Source organism: Agelaius tricolor, unplaced genomic scaffold (assembly GCF_023055355.1).
Source record: "Agelaius tricolor isolate 1412-34295 unplaced genomic scaffold, bAgeTri1.0.p SCAF_9, whole genome shotgun sequence".
NCBI classification, from domain to species: domain Eukaryota; kingdom Metazoa; phylum Chordata; class Aves; order Passeriformes; family Icteridae; genus Agelaius; species Agelaius tricolor.
In genome coordinates, this window is record NW_027269269.1 from 17,453,983 (window position 1) to 17,470,356 (window position 16,374).

The 16,374-nt window shown below is 35.9% G+C and overlaps 1 protein-coding gene across 2 annotated transcripts in view; it reads left to right on the plus strand.

Annotated features, from left to right (window-relative positions):
* Positions 1–2,146: 2,146 nt before the first annotated feature.
* The window catches only part of TENM4 (teneurin transmembrane protein 4), a 927,633-nt gene continuing 913,405 nt past the window's right edge, over positions 2,147–16,374 (plus strand). Inside the window, exon 1 of one of the 2 annotated variants that reach the window (XM_071432902.1) lies at positions 2,147–2,197. The gene's annotated coding sequence lies outside the window, so the exon portion shown is untranslated. The remainder of the gene's footprint in view (positions 2,198–16,374) is intronic. The other variant, XM_071432903.1, reaches the window with a different exon arrangement.

Consider the following 16,374-nt stretch of genomic DNA (forward strand, 5'->3'; position numbering starts at 1 on the left):
TAACTATATCACATTCATAAGTGTGGGTTCTTTCCTTGTTCTTGTCTAGGATTTGTGAAAGGCCAAGGCAAAAAATACATTTTCCTGATTTCTACACTATTAAACTGAGGGAGAAGCAAACACTTGACATAGTCATGATTTATATAAGTAAAATTTTGATCAAATAAATATGCAAATTACAAGAAGGAAAAAAAATCTGTTGAGGAAAACTATTTTTCTAGACACATTTTCTTTCTGGTTCATCTTTTTTACATTCATCACTTTAGCTATCAAAGGCAAAGGCAGCACATAGGCTTGGCTCTCTAAGTGTGAAGGACAATACACAAAACTTCAGTGACAAATATTGTCCCTGTAAATTTCAGCCACTGTTATTTTCCAGGCAGTTTGCCTGGGGTTTTTTGTTGTTTTTTTTTTTACTTTCACTGCTGGGTGTCAATAGCCTGCTGCTTAAAACATAACAGCTGGGAAACAGGAACAGAACAAGCTGGAGCTGACTATTTGCAAAGTCGCCTTTACCTGTGAAGTTATTTTGTGACTATGTTACTATGACATTGGTGACTGAGCTTAAACTACTGAAAGGGCTTGGTCACTTTTAGGTAAGTGCTAAAATGGTTGAGTCACCATCTCTGGAACTGTTAAAAAAACATGTGGATAGGGCACTTGAAGATATACATGGTTTAGTGGTGAACATGGTGGTGGTGTTAAGTTGATGGCTGATCTTGATGAACTTAGAGGTCTTCTCCAGCCTCACTTAGTCTATGATTCTAAGGCTCAGGCTCTGGGATGGCTAGATTTGAGGCTAAGACCCACATCAGATTCTGAACCTAGTTCAGAATTAGTTGCATCAAAATCCCTCAATTTGAATTTCAAACGACAGCAGAGTCTCCTTCTCAAATCACCTCATAAAACATAGGAACTAAGGGTTGTTTTAAGTTTGACTCCCCAAATAGTCAAGGCTAAGGGACCAGACAATACTGCTCTGACAATTTCAGGGAAAACAGGAAATACTCTTCCACTCAACAAAAGAAAAATTGATCAGCATGTTCAATGCAGCTAGCCAGAATTTGGGAAGAAGAGGAGACCAAATGGCCTCAAGTTGTGTAAGGGAAGGTTTAGATTAGATTATTTAAATATTCCCTTTGGAAGAGGTTGTCAGGCATTGGAACAGGCTGTCCAGGGAAGCAAAGGAGTCTCCCTCCTTGAAGATGTTTAAAAGATGTGTTGATATAGCACTTGGGGACATGAGTTATTGGGAGGCTTGGCAGTACTGGGTTACCAGTTGGACTTGATAATCTTAAATATCTTTTGCACCCTAAAAGGTTTTGTTTCTATGATTCTATGAATCTGTTCTGCTTTTGTACCAAAACTATCTCCTATGGTGTTTTAACAGTTTGGGAAGATGAAATGATATCAGAAGGGTCCTGACTTAATTGTTTTGGTTTTATATTACATTGTGTATTACCTTAAAAGTATATATGTATAAGTATATTTGTAACGTATGTACACATGTAAATGTGTGCGTGTCTTGAATGCTAAGTATTACAGCCTTAAGTGGATGGAGTATCTTTGCTGGCCTAGTGGGAAACAGGATGGATAACAAAGATGTGAAGTTGTATATAAGATAGATATTTTGATACTATTAGGTATACCTGGACCAGTTTTTTCCCATTGAGTGTATATATCAGTAATTCTAGGTTTAGGTCCAGGAATGGAGGCTCACTGACCTTGCTGCAGACAAATATAAAATTTGCTTTATGGTTTAATATGCTTTAATTGAAATAAAAATCTGCATCCTGTCAACAACAACTCAGAAAATCTCCTGTATAAGTATATGATATGAAATATGATATTAAAAAATGGTGACTTTCTAAAAGCTCTTTGAATCAGCCACACAAGAAGAGCCTTCAGTTTTGTTGTGTTGTCTTGGTTTAACACTCATTAAATGTTTCACAGTACTATGATCTCCTCACAGCAAATATAATTAAACTTCCTTTCCTCTGGCACTAAACAGAACTTCATTATTACTTTCTAATTCCATAACTGTATGAGAGAAGCAAACTTTCTGAAATTGAAAGTCTTTTTTCCAATTTCAGTTTTTCTTCCTCTTTATTTTTTCGGTAGGATGGACATATTTCTTTGTTTGGAAATTAAGATGTTCTCTGCTTCTGGGACATCATGGTGAAAATCTGTAATTAAGGTAAGAGAAATATCTTCAGATTTGCTACAATTTTACAGTCATGCAATTACTCATGGCTTCAGAAGTCCTGCCTGTAATTATCTTTCTGTACTTCTCCTTTCCTCATACTTCTTTTAGAAACTAAAGTTACTTTGTTGCATTTTTAATGACATAAAGACTAAATTGTTACAGGAGCTTATTTAGCTTAACCAGCACCTGTGGGCTTTTTGAGTTTGTTGTTAGAGATGCCATCACAGATTTAAATTTTACCAGCCTGCGGGAATAGATTGCCTTTCTAAAGAAAACAATTCTTTTTGTAATGTAATTCACCCTGCAGGAATTTTAAGGCCTGAGGATCTAAATCTGGTTTTGGAACACTTTATAGTTAGCATAAAATTTGAAAAACAGCTTTATAAACTAGGACCCTTCACTCCCACTCAAAGAAAATAAGACTTACAGGATTTGCAAGTTTTGATCCCTCCACCCCTAAAGAACTAATTTAAGAATTGATCTCTAGGTCACATCATTTTCCACTGAGGTTCATTTTCTAATATAGCCTGGATTTGAATAGGCAGTGTTGATGTATTGGGACTAAATTACACACTTCCTTCTAGAGGCATGGATTAACAAACATAAAGTTGTAGCATTTTAAAGGAGTGGAATACACAAACACCAACACAAGCCAGTGGGAGCAGATCTGGCTATCTCTTGTAAGGGCTTTTTCAAATCCCTGCTCTAAGCAGCATTGTGAATCAAATCAAATGCTTAAATCAAAGATAAATGTAGGAATGATGGGAGGCCAGTTCTCAGAAACAGATGGATTTACAGCCTCTTATGCTCTATGTGGTGGGATTACCACCAGCAGGTTCAGCATGGAGTTTGTCTGGCAGCCTGCTCAGTTTTCTGTATGGCTCATCACTTCTATAATTTGCAGTGCGCTGCTTGGAGAAAAGGGATGTAGGAATGTTGTTCTCTTTAGATCCCTCACTTATTTACTAATTAGAAAAACAGTGTGTTTTAAGCAATTATATAATTTCTTTAGGACACCTAAATGCTGTTCAGGTGTCCTAAAGAAAATTTTTAATGATTGCACATACATAAAATAATAAAAAACAGTGATATTTACTGAACTAAATACAGATATGGAGGTATGTAAAATGTGACTAATTCTTCACAGATTATTTCTGTCACATAATAGACTTGTCTAGATGCTTTCAAGAAAATCTTATAGACTTAATCTTTTTACAGTTGAATTGATGAGAGGTGAGTTTTGCTGGCTGCTGTTGTCTGGGATCACTTTTTCTGCATGGCATTGGCATGGTTAACATTGTTATAGTAATGTCCAGTCACAACTTCAGTAATAGTTTGGCTGCCAGATAAAGCCGTGATGCTTTAGTGATAGTTTGGTTAAGAAGTCTGTCATCATTGTTCAATTATAATCTATAAAGAAAATACCTAAGGTTATAACTGCGTAAATATGTTTATATATGGGCAACACTATGTGACCGTGGTCACAAGGGTTTTCAGGATGAAGAAGAGACGAGAATGTTGACTCCATGATCAGAAGGCTTGATTTATTATTTTATGATATATGTTACATTAAGACTATACTAAAAAGCAATAGAAAGGAAAAGGTTTCTTCAGCAGCTAGCTAAGCTAAGAATAGAAAAGAATGAATAACAAAGATCTGTGTCTCAGACAGAGCAAGAGCCAGCTCTGCCATGAGTGGTCAGTAAATCCAAACACCCACAGGAGACCAACCATGGGTCTACCTGTTGCATTCTACAGCAGCAGATAACCATTGTTAACTTTTGGTTGCTGAAACTGCAGCTTCTCACAAGGAAAAATCCTAAGAAAGGATTTTTCATGAAAGATGTCTGCGACAACACTACACACCCTCTATGCAGTCTATAGGTTGCAATTGATATTAAAATGATGGTTGAACCCATTCTTTACAGAAAATTGCAGATGATCAGTTTGTTTTTTATTTAGTTGCAAATTAAATCCTCAGTGGTGTAGCACCTAGAAATGCCCTAGTCATGCCCTTTGAAATTTCTGTGAGAACAGCCAAAACCATTCAGCATTTTTTCCTAAAAATACTCAAAAAATCAGAAGTATTTTCTGAGTTCTGCAGTTTCTTTACCCACTGTCATCAAGAATGCATTTTGCTGAAATATTATGCTCATGTATTCAATTTTCTTGGTCATATTTCATTATGTCTTGAAGTGTAAGTAAACTTGATTGATGAAAATTGACTGATTATATCCAAGTTCTAACCCAAGCCTTGCAACAGTTGTTAGCAGATGCTGAGAATTTTTTGCCCTACTCTACTTCAAAGCATAGGTCTGCATTTCAGATGATGTTTCTATAGTCCTGTGTAAGAAATAAAACCTATCATTTCTTGCTGAACTATATCCACAGCTCTGAATTATCAGTTCTTACCAGCCTTATGATATCTGGTAATTTATATGTAATGTGTGAAACTGGAAATGTGAGTTTGAGTGTAAATATATCAAAGCATCATTTTGACTGAATTTTAAGTTCTTTATATAACCTTGACTCCAATTTATGCCTATCAGCTTATAGGACTTCTATTACTTAAAGTAAACATAAATTTATATCCGCTGCTTCTAAAATCACTTTATTTCTTTTCAGTAGCATAAAAGTAACTTCTGACTGTTTCAGATGGCAGAAGTTTGAGTGGCAAATTGCTATTAAGAAAAGAAGGCCCATAGAGTTTGCAAACTCACATTTAGCAGGTCCTACAGTGAAAAATTCTGAAAAGCACAAGGATAGAACAACATGTGATTTTAATTGTAGGATAAAAATTGGAACAATTACATTTTTGCAAAAACAATCACCTTGTTTTTAGCTGTGTGAGCTAGTGAAACATCAGAGATTTTTAAGATGCTGCTTTCAAAGAGCGGTTTGAAAGCAATCTCTTGTAAAATGCATATAACCTCCAGAGTTTGAGCACAGTCCCTGTGTGCCCACCTGAAATAGCATGCAGCAGAATCATGCAAACTTCAGATTATTATTTTCCTAAACCCAGAATTTAAGTTAGACCTTCCTTAAGAATAAATAGCTGTTGAATATAGAGCAGAATCAGAACTATGGAACTGAAATAAGACATGATTCCTAAAATAAAAGCAATTTCAGACTTTAAATGAAATGTTATTTTATTCTGGTAGAGGCTATTCAGAGAATTTCTGGTGATTAAAAGGCATTCATCCAAGAATGGAAGGAATGTATTCAAGCCTCAATATGTTTTATTGCCAGGCTTCTAAAGACCCTGAATCCCAACCATAATGGTGAATGACAGCACTCTCTGTATTTTGTTAGAGAGAGAGGCAAGGCAGAACACCACAGCCTTTGTCACATGGATCTCACTCAGATGTCAGTGAATATAATATACATGCAGATTTATAACCTGATTTTTTTTAAAGTTGAATTATCAAATGAAGCCTAGTTGTAGCATTAAATGTCTAATCTGTTTGAGATTGTTTGATGGAAAATATGCATAACTTTAGTGGTGAAAATAAAGTCATAAACTGCTGTCTGTGAAAGGAACATGGATCTCTCTATTATCTTCCTTCTTGAGATAAAAAAACCAAAAAATAAGGAAAAGAAAAATAACAGCACCAAAAATGTGCTTTCTTATTGAACAGAAGCAAATAATTTTACATATAACTGTTGGAGAATCTCCGAATATTTTACTGAAGATATAGATGGTCTGCATCATTCAGGTACTGTCAGAGGAACAGAAGTGTCCTCTTCTGGGAATATATTGTTGAAATATATTTGTCACTGGATGCCATCTGGTCCATCACAAAACAGACCATGTTGTATTTCAGAGGTATCTATTCATAGTTCTTCCTAAGAACATAGCTACTGACAGAATGGGACAATATGCAGGAGGGAAGCAATGTATGGAAAGCACAGATTATTGCAAGGTACCTTTCTTCAAAGGTAATGTCCTGAAGTTCCCTGGGTTACACCACCCTGAAATACAGCCTGTTTGATAACTGGAGTCCAGTGACAACAAAAGCCATGTCTTCACAGTGTCTTCTGACTTAGGCGAAGTTTAATTTCAGTTATAAAACAAGACAAGAACTTGCTAGATGATGCTGGGAGCCTCCCCTGAATGCACTCCCCATGGTAGAGCCAGCAACATTTGTGGTCCTTGTACCCTGTGAAATTAAGCCACTGCTTTTTCAATGTTTTTCCAAAGGGAAATGGGCAGGGTATGGCATCAGGGTCCTTCTAGCACTGGGCTACAAGTGCTGACTATGGATACTGATAACTTTGTGATAACTTACTGTTGATGGAACTGTTTTCTGTGAGAAAGTACATTTTATCTGAAACCCAGAAGCTTAGAAAAAAAAATTATTTTAGCTTCCAATTAATGTGGATATTAAAAGAGGGAACATCATTATTTTCTTGGAACTAAAATTTATAGAGTAATGAGCAAAACATAAATAAAATAAGTTGTTTTGGCAAAAGCAGACATTGAAGTTTATGACTCTCAACATTCTTTCTGTAACAATTTGTTTCTGGTCAGAATTAAGAAAAGTTATAACAAATCACTTTGAGCAGAATTTGTTCTGTAATCAACTCTTTTCCACAATAGATCTGAAAGTTCAGATTTTCTTTTCCTGTCTTGATCACAAGTGTGTCTCTTGCCAGTTAAAGAGGTGTCAGGGCACCCTAAAAGCTGACCAGTGTTGGAGAACTGTTTTTTGCATAACTGGAAGCCAGACCTCACCCAATCATTTTGAGCATGGAGCAGCCTGGTCTAGTAGAAAGTATCCCTGTCCATGGCACGGGGTTTGCAGCTAGAAGGTGCCTTTCAGCTCAACCGTTTTATGGTATTGCATAAGAAGAAACTTGGCTTCCTCACTCTTTCTAATGTGACCAGACTGAGACTTCAGGCCTTCAGAGTGCTAAGATATCTGACTCTATGCCAGACAATCGTGTCAGAAAAACATTGAGGCAGACAATCTAGCCAATGCCTTGTTCAACAATCCTTCAAGCAGAACATTATGAGGGAGTCTAAGTTATCTCTGTTTCCTGTGAATAAGGAGGGACTGGTGAGATGCAGTGGGGGAGATAGCAGCCAGCTTCCAAATAGGATAAGCAAAGGTGATAAAAACGGTGATAAAGCCAAAGCTTTATGACAGAGGGTGGGGTTTTTCGTTTTTTTTTTTTGGGGGGGGGGGATTTTTTGGGGTGGGGGGCAGTTGTGCATTTTTGTCCTTTTATAAATTCTAATTTTGTTGGTTGTTATCAGAAACGATTAGTTCAGCTATCACAAGATAATGAGTTAGCTACAGTACTTTTAAAACAAAACTAAATCAAGACATTGTCCTGGAAGAACAGTGTTGATTATGAGTGGTGTGATAAACCAGAGATCATGTCATAGCAACTAACACATCACAGCAGTTAGGGCTGACTGGTTTGTTTATCAGCCTCACCATAATAGATCTATCATTGTTTCTTTCACTACTAAACCTCTTCATTATCATTTTCTGATAGTATCTAGAACTGGACTTTGTGACCCAGTTATTAACTCCTAGCTTTCTACATTCAATATACATCAGTAGCACAAAAAGCGATATGTATGTGTGTATATATATATATATATATATATATATATATATATATATATATACATATATACACATATGAAAACCTACTGAGTTATGATAATTGATATTTTGTAGTAGATACATCTCTGCTAATATATCACACCACAGCATATGTACAATGTCATTGTCTCCCTTGGGTTTTATATGAAATTTTGTAGAGATGAGACACATGATTTTATGATACCATGATGTACTCTATTCTCATTTCTTCCACTGTTGCATATGCAATTCAAAAGGCTTCTTAATATACTTCCCAAGGGACCTTTTCCTGTGCTTACTATTAATAGTTTTTGTTCATACCCTGTTTATTTCTAATGACAGCTTTAGACATAATTTTCTACACTTAAGTAGACATGGAGAATTACAGTATCAGATCAATATCTGGAACTATTATGCAAATTCATTATTTGTATGCTCCCCCCCAAAAATAAATTTAGAATAGAGAAAGATCTGAAGAAAACAGGTCTTTTGCCACATTTCTACTTTTTCAAGTCTATAAAATTCATGTATTTTGAGACAGATCCTGAGGTCTGCATGTAAAATCAGCTATTTCTTGTGCTTATATACCCTATTTTCCTGACAAAAATTGGGTATTTTTGTGATGAGGTTTCGTTATGGGGTTGTTGGGCAAATAATTCTTGTGCCTGCATTCCAGCAGCATACTAGTCAAACAGATATTTAATGGATACTGTAACTTCTGCCTGGCAAATGAAGCCCTGTTTGATAGAATTTCAATTTTGGTAAAAAAGTTCTAAATAATAATGGATCTTCTGATATGAAAGCAGAAGTGTTTAAAGTCAGATAATGGTATTACCACTTTATAGAAAATCTGGTTTCTAAACTCTTTATTTTCTTGTGTCTGTGGGATGTGACAGGAGAAGGTAATGACTGCTGTTAAAGGGAGACATCAGTTACAGTGCTGTTCATAAATGTAGTTTGTTCAGTAATAATGTCTTTTTTCTCTGGTTTTTCTTTTCTTCTTCAGGATTTTCTTATTTCAAATTTCTTTATTCTTTAAAGTTTAAGAAAAAAATTACATGATGACAAAGGGGGCCTATATCATCACTCTGACAGACAAAGTATTTCAGGGGGCTTGCTTACTCGAAAGGCAGATATGCCAAAGAGATCTTCAAGACACCTAAAAGCAAAAGCTCATCTTGATAGTGGGCTTAAACATTTAAAATAGTGCTGGTTTTTAACTTTATTCCTATGAAAATTTTAGCTGTAAACCCTGGCTGCAATAATTAAAAATGCATGGGAATCTCCAGTGAGCTTTCTCCCTCAGTCTATTTCTTTGTTTTGCATTTTGTTGGAGTATTTCTGTTAAAACCTCATTATGTCATTACTTTGCCAAAACTTCTGGCTCAAACTGCATTATGAGTTGTTTTACTGTGTATTCATTGCTGATGTGCTGTACATTGGCCCACACTGGATGCTCATTGCTGCTGGAGAGGTACTTAGTTCTCAAACAAAAATCTCAATATTTGCAAACCTGAGCTTCTATTAAATAACCATTATAAATTATTTACACAGATGACATAATCCATTTGAGTAAGATTGTGCTTAACTCCATAGGAGTTTTTATTCATCTAGAAAAAATAGTTTTCAGGATTTTTTACTATATTATTTGATTTGTGAATTTCCTATACAAATGCCTGCTTGAACAGTTTTCCATTAACTTTGACTTCTTCAGTTTTTGTTAAAGGAAGTGTTAAAAAATTGTTTTGTTAATTACAATTAACTAAGATTATACATCACACACCTTTTCTTTATTTTCCAAAATGTGTAAATATATCATATTGATATATATATTCTCTATATAATGTATACAATAGCGATACTTGCCAGGGAAGAATTTGTACAACCTGGCCAAATCACTTTCTGTCAAGCGACTTCTAGGCAGTACTGGGAAGTGAGCACAGCAAAGAATGATTCTCAGGGTGCAGTTTGGGTGCTGGAGGCTGACTAGTTTTGTTGGCAGTGCAGAGGGCTATTTCATGCTAGCTGGCCTCTACCTGAGGCTGGTGCTGGACATGTTCAGCTATGGATGTTCATGGTCTGGGGTTCACACTTGCTGACTGCTGCACTGACACATAGCAGAGACCTCTGGGGCTAACCAGCACATGCCCTCAGAGGTCTGTGTTACAATTTCTCTAAACATCCTGTGCACTAAGGTAGAGGCACAACATCAGTACCTTCTGATCACCCTGCTTTGAATTGCTTTGTCAGCTATTTTGGAAGGATTACCATTTTCAGACCTGCCACAGCCATGGGAAAATCTTCCTTACTGTGATCAGAACAAGCTTTACTGCTCCCAAGGAAAAAAAAAAAAAATTGAGACCGAAAAATTGAATGAACAACTAGTTGCAGTTGCATGAATAAAACATGAACTTACAATAAAACTTCTCTTCCAACATTTTACCAAGCTTCTAAAGCCACCTTGTAGGTTTTGTTATTTGCTTAAGAGACAGCATGCTCTAAAGAGTTCTTTTTTCCTTTCTCTTTTCCCTTCTCTGTGTGACAACTACTATGTCTATCAAGAAAAATTGCTTAGAAGGGTTTGTTTCCTCTGTAGTACAAGATGCTTTCCCCTCCTGATGCAGCTGTCCATCAGTCCCTGTAACTGGGTAACAGGAGGTCACATGAGACAGGATGACTCTGTCACTTCCACTACTTCTCTAGAATTACTTGAGCATTATTCCTATTGTGTATTTATTACATTTCATTAGAAAATTTTTGCCTGAAGGTTTCAGTCTTCCCTCTTTTGCTTACAGCTTTATCAGCCCAAGTGATATGTATTTTTTATGAGCTCTGTGTTATGAGACATAATACATAATGTATAATGTAAAACCTTCTAAGATTTGTGTTTAACTCCTACAAGCTTTGCAGGTTGAATACGTATGACATGCAAATGTTATTAAACATTCTCCAATGAATAAAATTGAAAAAATATACACTCCCCATTTGATAATTTGAAGGAATTTTGTAAGAAAAAAAAATTAATATGGCGTCAACATTTGTGTCATTAACTCATTCATAAGTAACTGTGCAAATACAGTCTAGCGACCTACTGCAAAGCAAGACCGCTGTGCAATTATGCTGGAATTACAACTTAATTACATAGAAATAACAATATCTGAATTTTACTTATACTGTCTTTTTTCAAATTGTAGTAATTAACCTTGAAAGTTCTAGGTTTTACCTTGCATAACAATAGCATGCATGACCTGGCTAAGTTCAATTTTTCTGCTCTTACGTTTACTTCTTATAAAAATTAACTCCTGATGTAGGATCATTCACTAGCCAATTTAAATTGAGAGTTCTTTCAAGACAGTCTGTAAACAATACGTAACTAGAAAAAATATACATGTGTCTATTTACTTATAATTTCAAAGTTTGGTCATCAAATATTAAGATGTCAGATCTTGTGTTAAGAACCTTTCCTTTGCAGACTTTTTTTTCTTTTTTGGGTTAAAAACTAAGGTTTGGCTCCATCTTCCATAACTCTAGATACGTAAGATGGATAAATTCCATTTCCTTTTTCATTTTTTGTAGAAGGAAAAACTTGACTAGCTCAAAGTGATGTGTATCTTTTAGGGGTGGTCTTCCCAATGTCCTCTGACTTCCTAAACTGGTGAATGACAAAGCCAGTTTTTCCCTCTGCATCTGCTTCTGTGTTCTTCACCTCTATACCTACCAGCACCCATAAGTCAAGTAGTCTAACAAAATGCACAAGAAATACAAATGTACAAGGATTGTGAAGTAGCATTGTCTTCTCAAAGTCCCAGTGCATACTCTTTATATCTTAGGATTTAAAGCAGATAACAACAGGATTTGAATATTTGTTACTTTATTATTAATATGAAACATTGCCCTTTATTCAAAAGGTTGTGTTTAAAGATTTTTGAAGCGTTCTTTGTCTTCAGACCTATAGACACAAGGAAAAGGGAAGTCTAATGTCCTGTTATCAGAAAGATTCATCCTTGTTTTTCTTGTTATTATTCCACAAAATTTCTAAATGCTGTACATAAAACAACTAAATGTTTCTAGCTAAATCCAGAGATTAAAGATGCATCAAATGAAATACAGGCATAGGAGAGGAGTCGAAAGTGAAGTAATCCTGATTAAAGGGTTGAGCAGCATTTTCAGAATAAGTCTCACCTAAATGTTACCCTTGTTGTTATCAAAACCAGATTCTCAGTAGATATTTTAAAGTCATGTTTTGTGCTTTGTTGTCATGGATTTTCTTTTTATAAAAATAGCTTAAGTTCCCTTTGCTAAGAACATCCTAAGCTGGACTCCAGCAGAACTACACTATATCTCCAAAGGGGGGCAGTGGGCGGGGTGTTAGATGTAAGAGGTTTTAAACCTGCATGTTGCCAGGAGCATCTGAAAGTCTAATCATGATGTGCTGTACATCCTTCCATTTCATGAGTCTATTTGTTCACACCTAATCAATGATGTAATTTTAAATAATCAGATTAGGACATTTTGCCTCAGGAACAGACAGCAATTCAAAGAGTTACAGACACAGTAATACCAGCAACAAGGATCAGTGATTTCTTATTCCTCATTATGACAAAATTCAATTTAAAGTTATCATATTTTATCACAAAAAAGGAAATTAAGATAATCCTGATATGTGCATTTGACATCCATACATCTTCTGTGCTACCAAGAAAAAAGAAGGCACAAATAAGAAAACAGTAATTTTATGAAGATGGGGAAGAGAACTGTATTATGTATTTTTGTTATAGGGGCACATTTATTACATTTTTTAGATATCTGTATATGCTGCTGTTTTCTCAATGTCCATTATGTTGTTATCTAACCATGAAATAATGTCATAACAGAAGCAAATGTTTGTTCTTAAACCTTTATTCACCCATATCAATAAATCTGAGAAGGAGTTTTCCTGTGGAGAAAAGTACACTGAAGAATAAATGGGTTCATGTGTTAATTTCTTTCTCCTTGAGTTTCAATTTAATAGATATATCTTTTTCTTCTAGGGTAAGCACATGGGATCTGACTAAAAATATTTTTATTTCACTGTTCACTGGAAATGCCAATGATTATACCTGTGTGCGCTACAAACATTTAGAATAATTATGTTCATTACAGTATACACATAAGTTTGAATTCATGTAACTAAACTGGTGGTATAGCTTTTAAATAAATCAAAACTATGTTTATGTTAGGAAGGAAAAGGGGCTGCCTAACTGACACAAAATATATCTCAGTATAAATTGATCATTAATAAATTTAAACTGGTAATTAAAAACGATGATTTAGAAGGGTGAGGTTCCAAAGCTGTAGTGTCATCATTGGGTAAAATTAAATCAAGTTCAATTTATTTCTGAAAAACATCAGAAACAGGTTATGCTTTTGATAGTGGGAGGGTGAAGTCAGTGAGCCAGGAGTTGTCCTCTTTGGTACCTCAGCAAGGTCAAAAGGGACACACTTTTGCATTAGAAGCAAGTAACTATGAGTCAGGGAAATAGCCAACAGTTTACCTCTGATTACAAAAAATGTTGTAGTAAAAATGGTTCATGAGAAGCATGTTGAATACCTCTAAATCTGCCAACTGAAGTAACTAGATTGGTGGAAGAGGAGTAAATGCTGATGGAGGAACAACAACCCAATTATCTCAACCACACCAGGAAAGGAACAATTTAGGGAGGGACGTTTTTGTTTCAACTTTATTTATTTTTTTTTCTTCAGGTAAATTCCCTGAAGTTTCTTGTTTGGTTAGCATTTCATGTCTAACCTGCCTCTTAAGCATATAATTCAAACCCATTAACACTCTTCTCTTGTTTTCTTACACACAGTGGTTTTAGAAGCAGGTATGGCCTGGTTCAAAGACCTCTGAAAGCAAAGGAGAACCTTGCATTAAGCTTTGGCAAAATCACCCTTTCTGTCATTACTGGTCTTGCAGTGTAAGGTGAAAAGTGCACCTTACACGCAGTGTAAGGTGAATAGTGCACCTTACACTAGCTCTCATTTAACCAGAGCTAGTTTTAGTGAACTTGCTACAATCTGAAGTCAAACTCTCCACGTATTTTTATATCTACAGAGTCACGTTTCCTATATGCTTAAACAGTTGAAAGGTGCAATTAGGAAATATCACTAAGTTTGCAGTCCTGATATCCTCATCTTCTGATTCAGAATGACAGGAAGGAGTGAGTGTAAAAATGGTAATTTTGTTACATCTGTCACTGCCATAGCCAAAGGTATCAGATCACTGTAAATTTGCCCATCGGTGTGCACATAGTAAGTAACTTCTCCTCATAGACCATTGTACATTTCCTGTAAGTATCCCTGGAAAACATTGCCTAGCTATAGGTTTTGGATTAATCAATCAACTTTTGTTTTTATAGCACCATTCTGGAAAATCCACTCATAGCATTTTCTGTAATAGAGATAAGAAAAACAAATCCATACTCTCCTTTTAAGTCCAAAGCATCTATCTTCTTGACTATGTTCACTTAAGACATTTCAGCTGTGCAAGTACCATCAGTTTTATACTTTTAGGAACTCTTTAACAACAAAACAAACCGACACAGCAGGCAATAAAAGTATCCAAGTCACAAAAAAGAATGTGAAGTCAACTTTGATTTGACCCTACAAAACATGTCTTAATTTAATAATTTGGGAAAATTAGGAAATATTGTGAAGTCATTTCTACAGGCGACAGTGTGGCTGCTGAAGGGCAGCTGTGGGATTATTCAGTTACCCATAGATATTGATAATGTGGATGTCTGCAGCTGAGCTAGGATCTTTTCAAGGTCACGAGCAATAAAAGGGTCTCTATGGCTCCAGTCAACTCAGTGGTTTAGGAACTCATGACTCATGGCCTTCAAATGTCTGTTTCTCTCTTTCAACCATTAAAGGCATTGAACATGGTTAGCTCTGGTGCAGACATCTACAGAAACCTCATTCATTTACTAAATGAGTTTTGTCATGAACTATAGCCTGACATCACAGTGAAGCTTCAGCTTAGCAGTGAAAGGGGAAAGAAGTCTAATAAGAAACTCAGCAAATTCCACATCAGACCTGTGTAAAAAGATGTTAGCAGCATGAGTTGGTGTATTTAATAGTAGTGTGCAATGCCATTAGAGTTTTGCAAGAAAATAATGCCATGAAATTATGAAGCAGAAGCTGTATTCACCAAATTAGATAAGATTTTGTAATTTTTTAGAAGAACTAAAATGTCAATACAATTATTACTTCCAAATATAAATAAGGTGGAAATTTACACAAAGTTCACAGAGGTGCCTAAATTCATTCAAAAGCTAGCTTCTCAGTAAAATAAGGTGCTAAATGGATTGATCCTAAATTACATGCCAGGTTTTATCAGATGGTTCACTGACCCCTGTTCCCACAAGTTATCCAGAGAAAAAGATTAACACATGTGGTGAATAGAGCTAGAGCAAACACAAATGTACAACTGAGCAGCTACAGAAATATACAGAAGGGCAAAATGAGGGAATTTCTCATATGTACAATACTCAAAGAGAGCAACATTTTGGGATCCAACTTGGAGTTCAAATCCTTGGAGAACTGGAGAGGAAGACCTCTGAACTATAAAGTGAATTTTCTGCTTCTCTTCATCTCACCGCCTCCTTGGCTGTTTTGCAAAACTTGCTCCGGTTCTGAGTTGTGTCTAATTTGTCCTCCAAGCACCACACCCCTCATTGTTTTGTGTTCACTTCATTTTATTTTGCAAGCTTCCGTTGTGCCAATTCATTTGGGGGCCAATGATCCCTCTGCCTTTCCTCTGTATGTTAGCACATTTACAGAGGAAAATTCAGTAGCATCGTACATATGCAACATATGTTTTTGCAGGAAAAATTATATACCACAGAATAAGTATGTCCATTCTGAAGGCTATAGAAAAGTGGCTTTTATTAGTGCAAAAAATCAAAGAGTTACAAGGTCACTTATCTCTTGCTGTCAAGATGCACCTACACATTTATTTGCACATTTGCTGACAAGCTTTCTTCCCCTGGCAGGCTTAAAACTTACTCCTTTCATCTGTTCTCAAGGTAAATGCAAGTCCAATATGCAAACAAAGGTCTGTTGAAACAGCCCTTCTCTCAGACCATGCTCTCCTGACCTGAATTTGCTCATTCAGTAGCAGTGAGATTCCAGTCATGTAACTGTACATAAAAAATTAATCATCTAGTGCTATCAATTAAGCTACCTATGGTCTTTTAACAATACAGGGATTTTCTGACTGTGAAAGGTGCTTTCCTTTTTTTGTGAAAAGTAGCACACACCCAAGGTGGTCTCTGCAATTTTTTCTTTTCTGGGTTGGCTCTAGGACATCAACGCTAGAGCATCAGAGACTGTTAATTCGTTCTGCTGTGCAGTCTTTCCCAGAACCTCAAAACCCAGTCCCAGCCAGCCATGCCCAAAGAGAAGAGAGCAAGTTCCTCCCTGCACTTCGTGGCATCTGGAAATCATAGGGGCAAAATCCTACCTTTTCACTTTCTCCAACATTCCACAGTACATTAGTTTCTCACATAATTTCCCTGTGACCATTTCTTT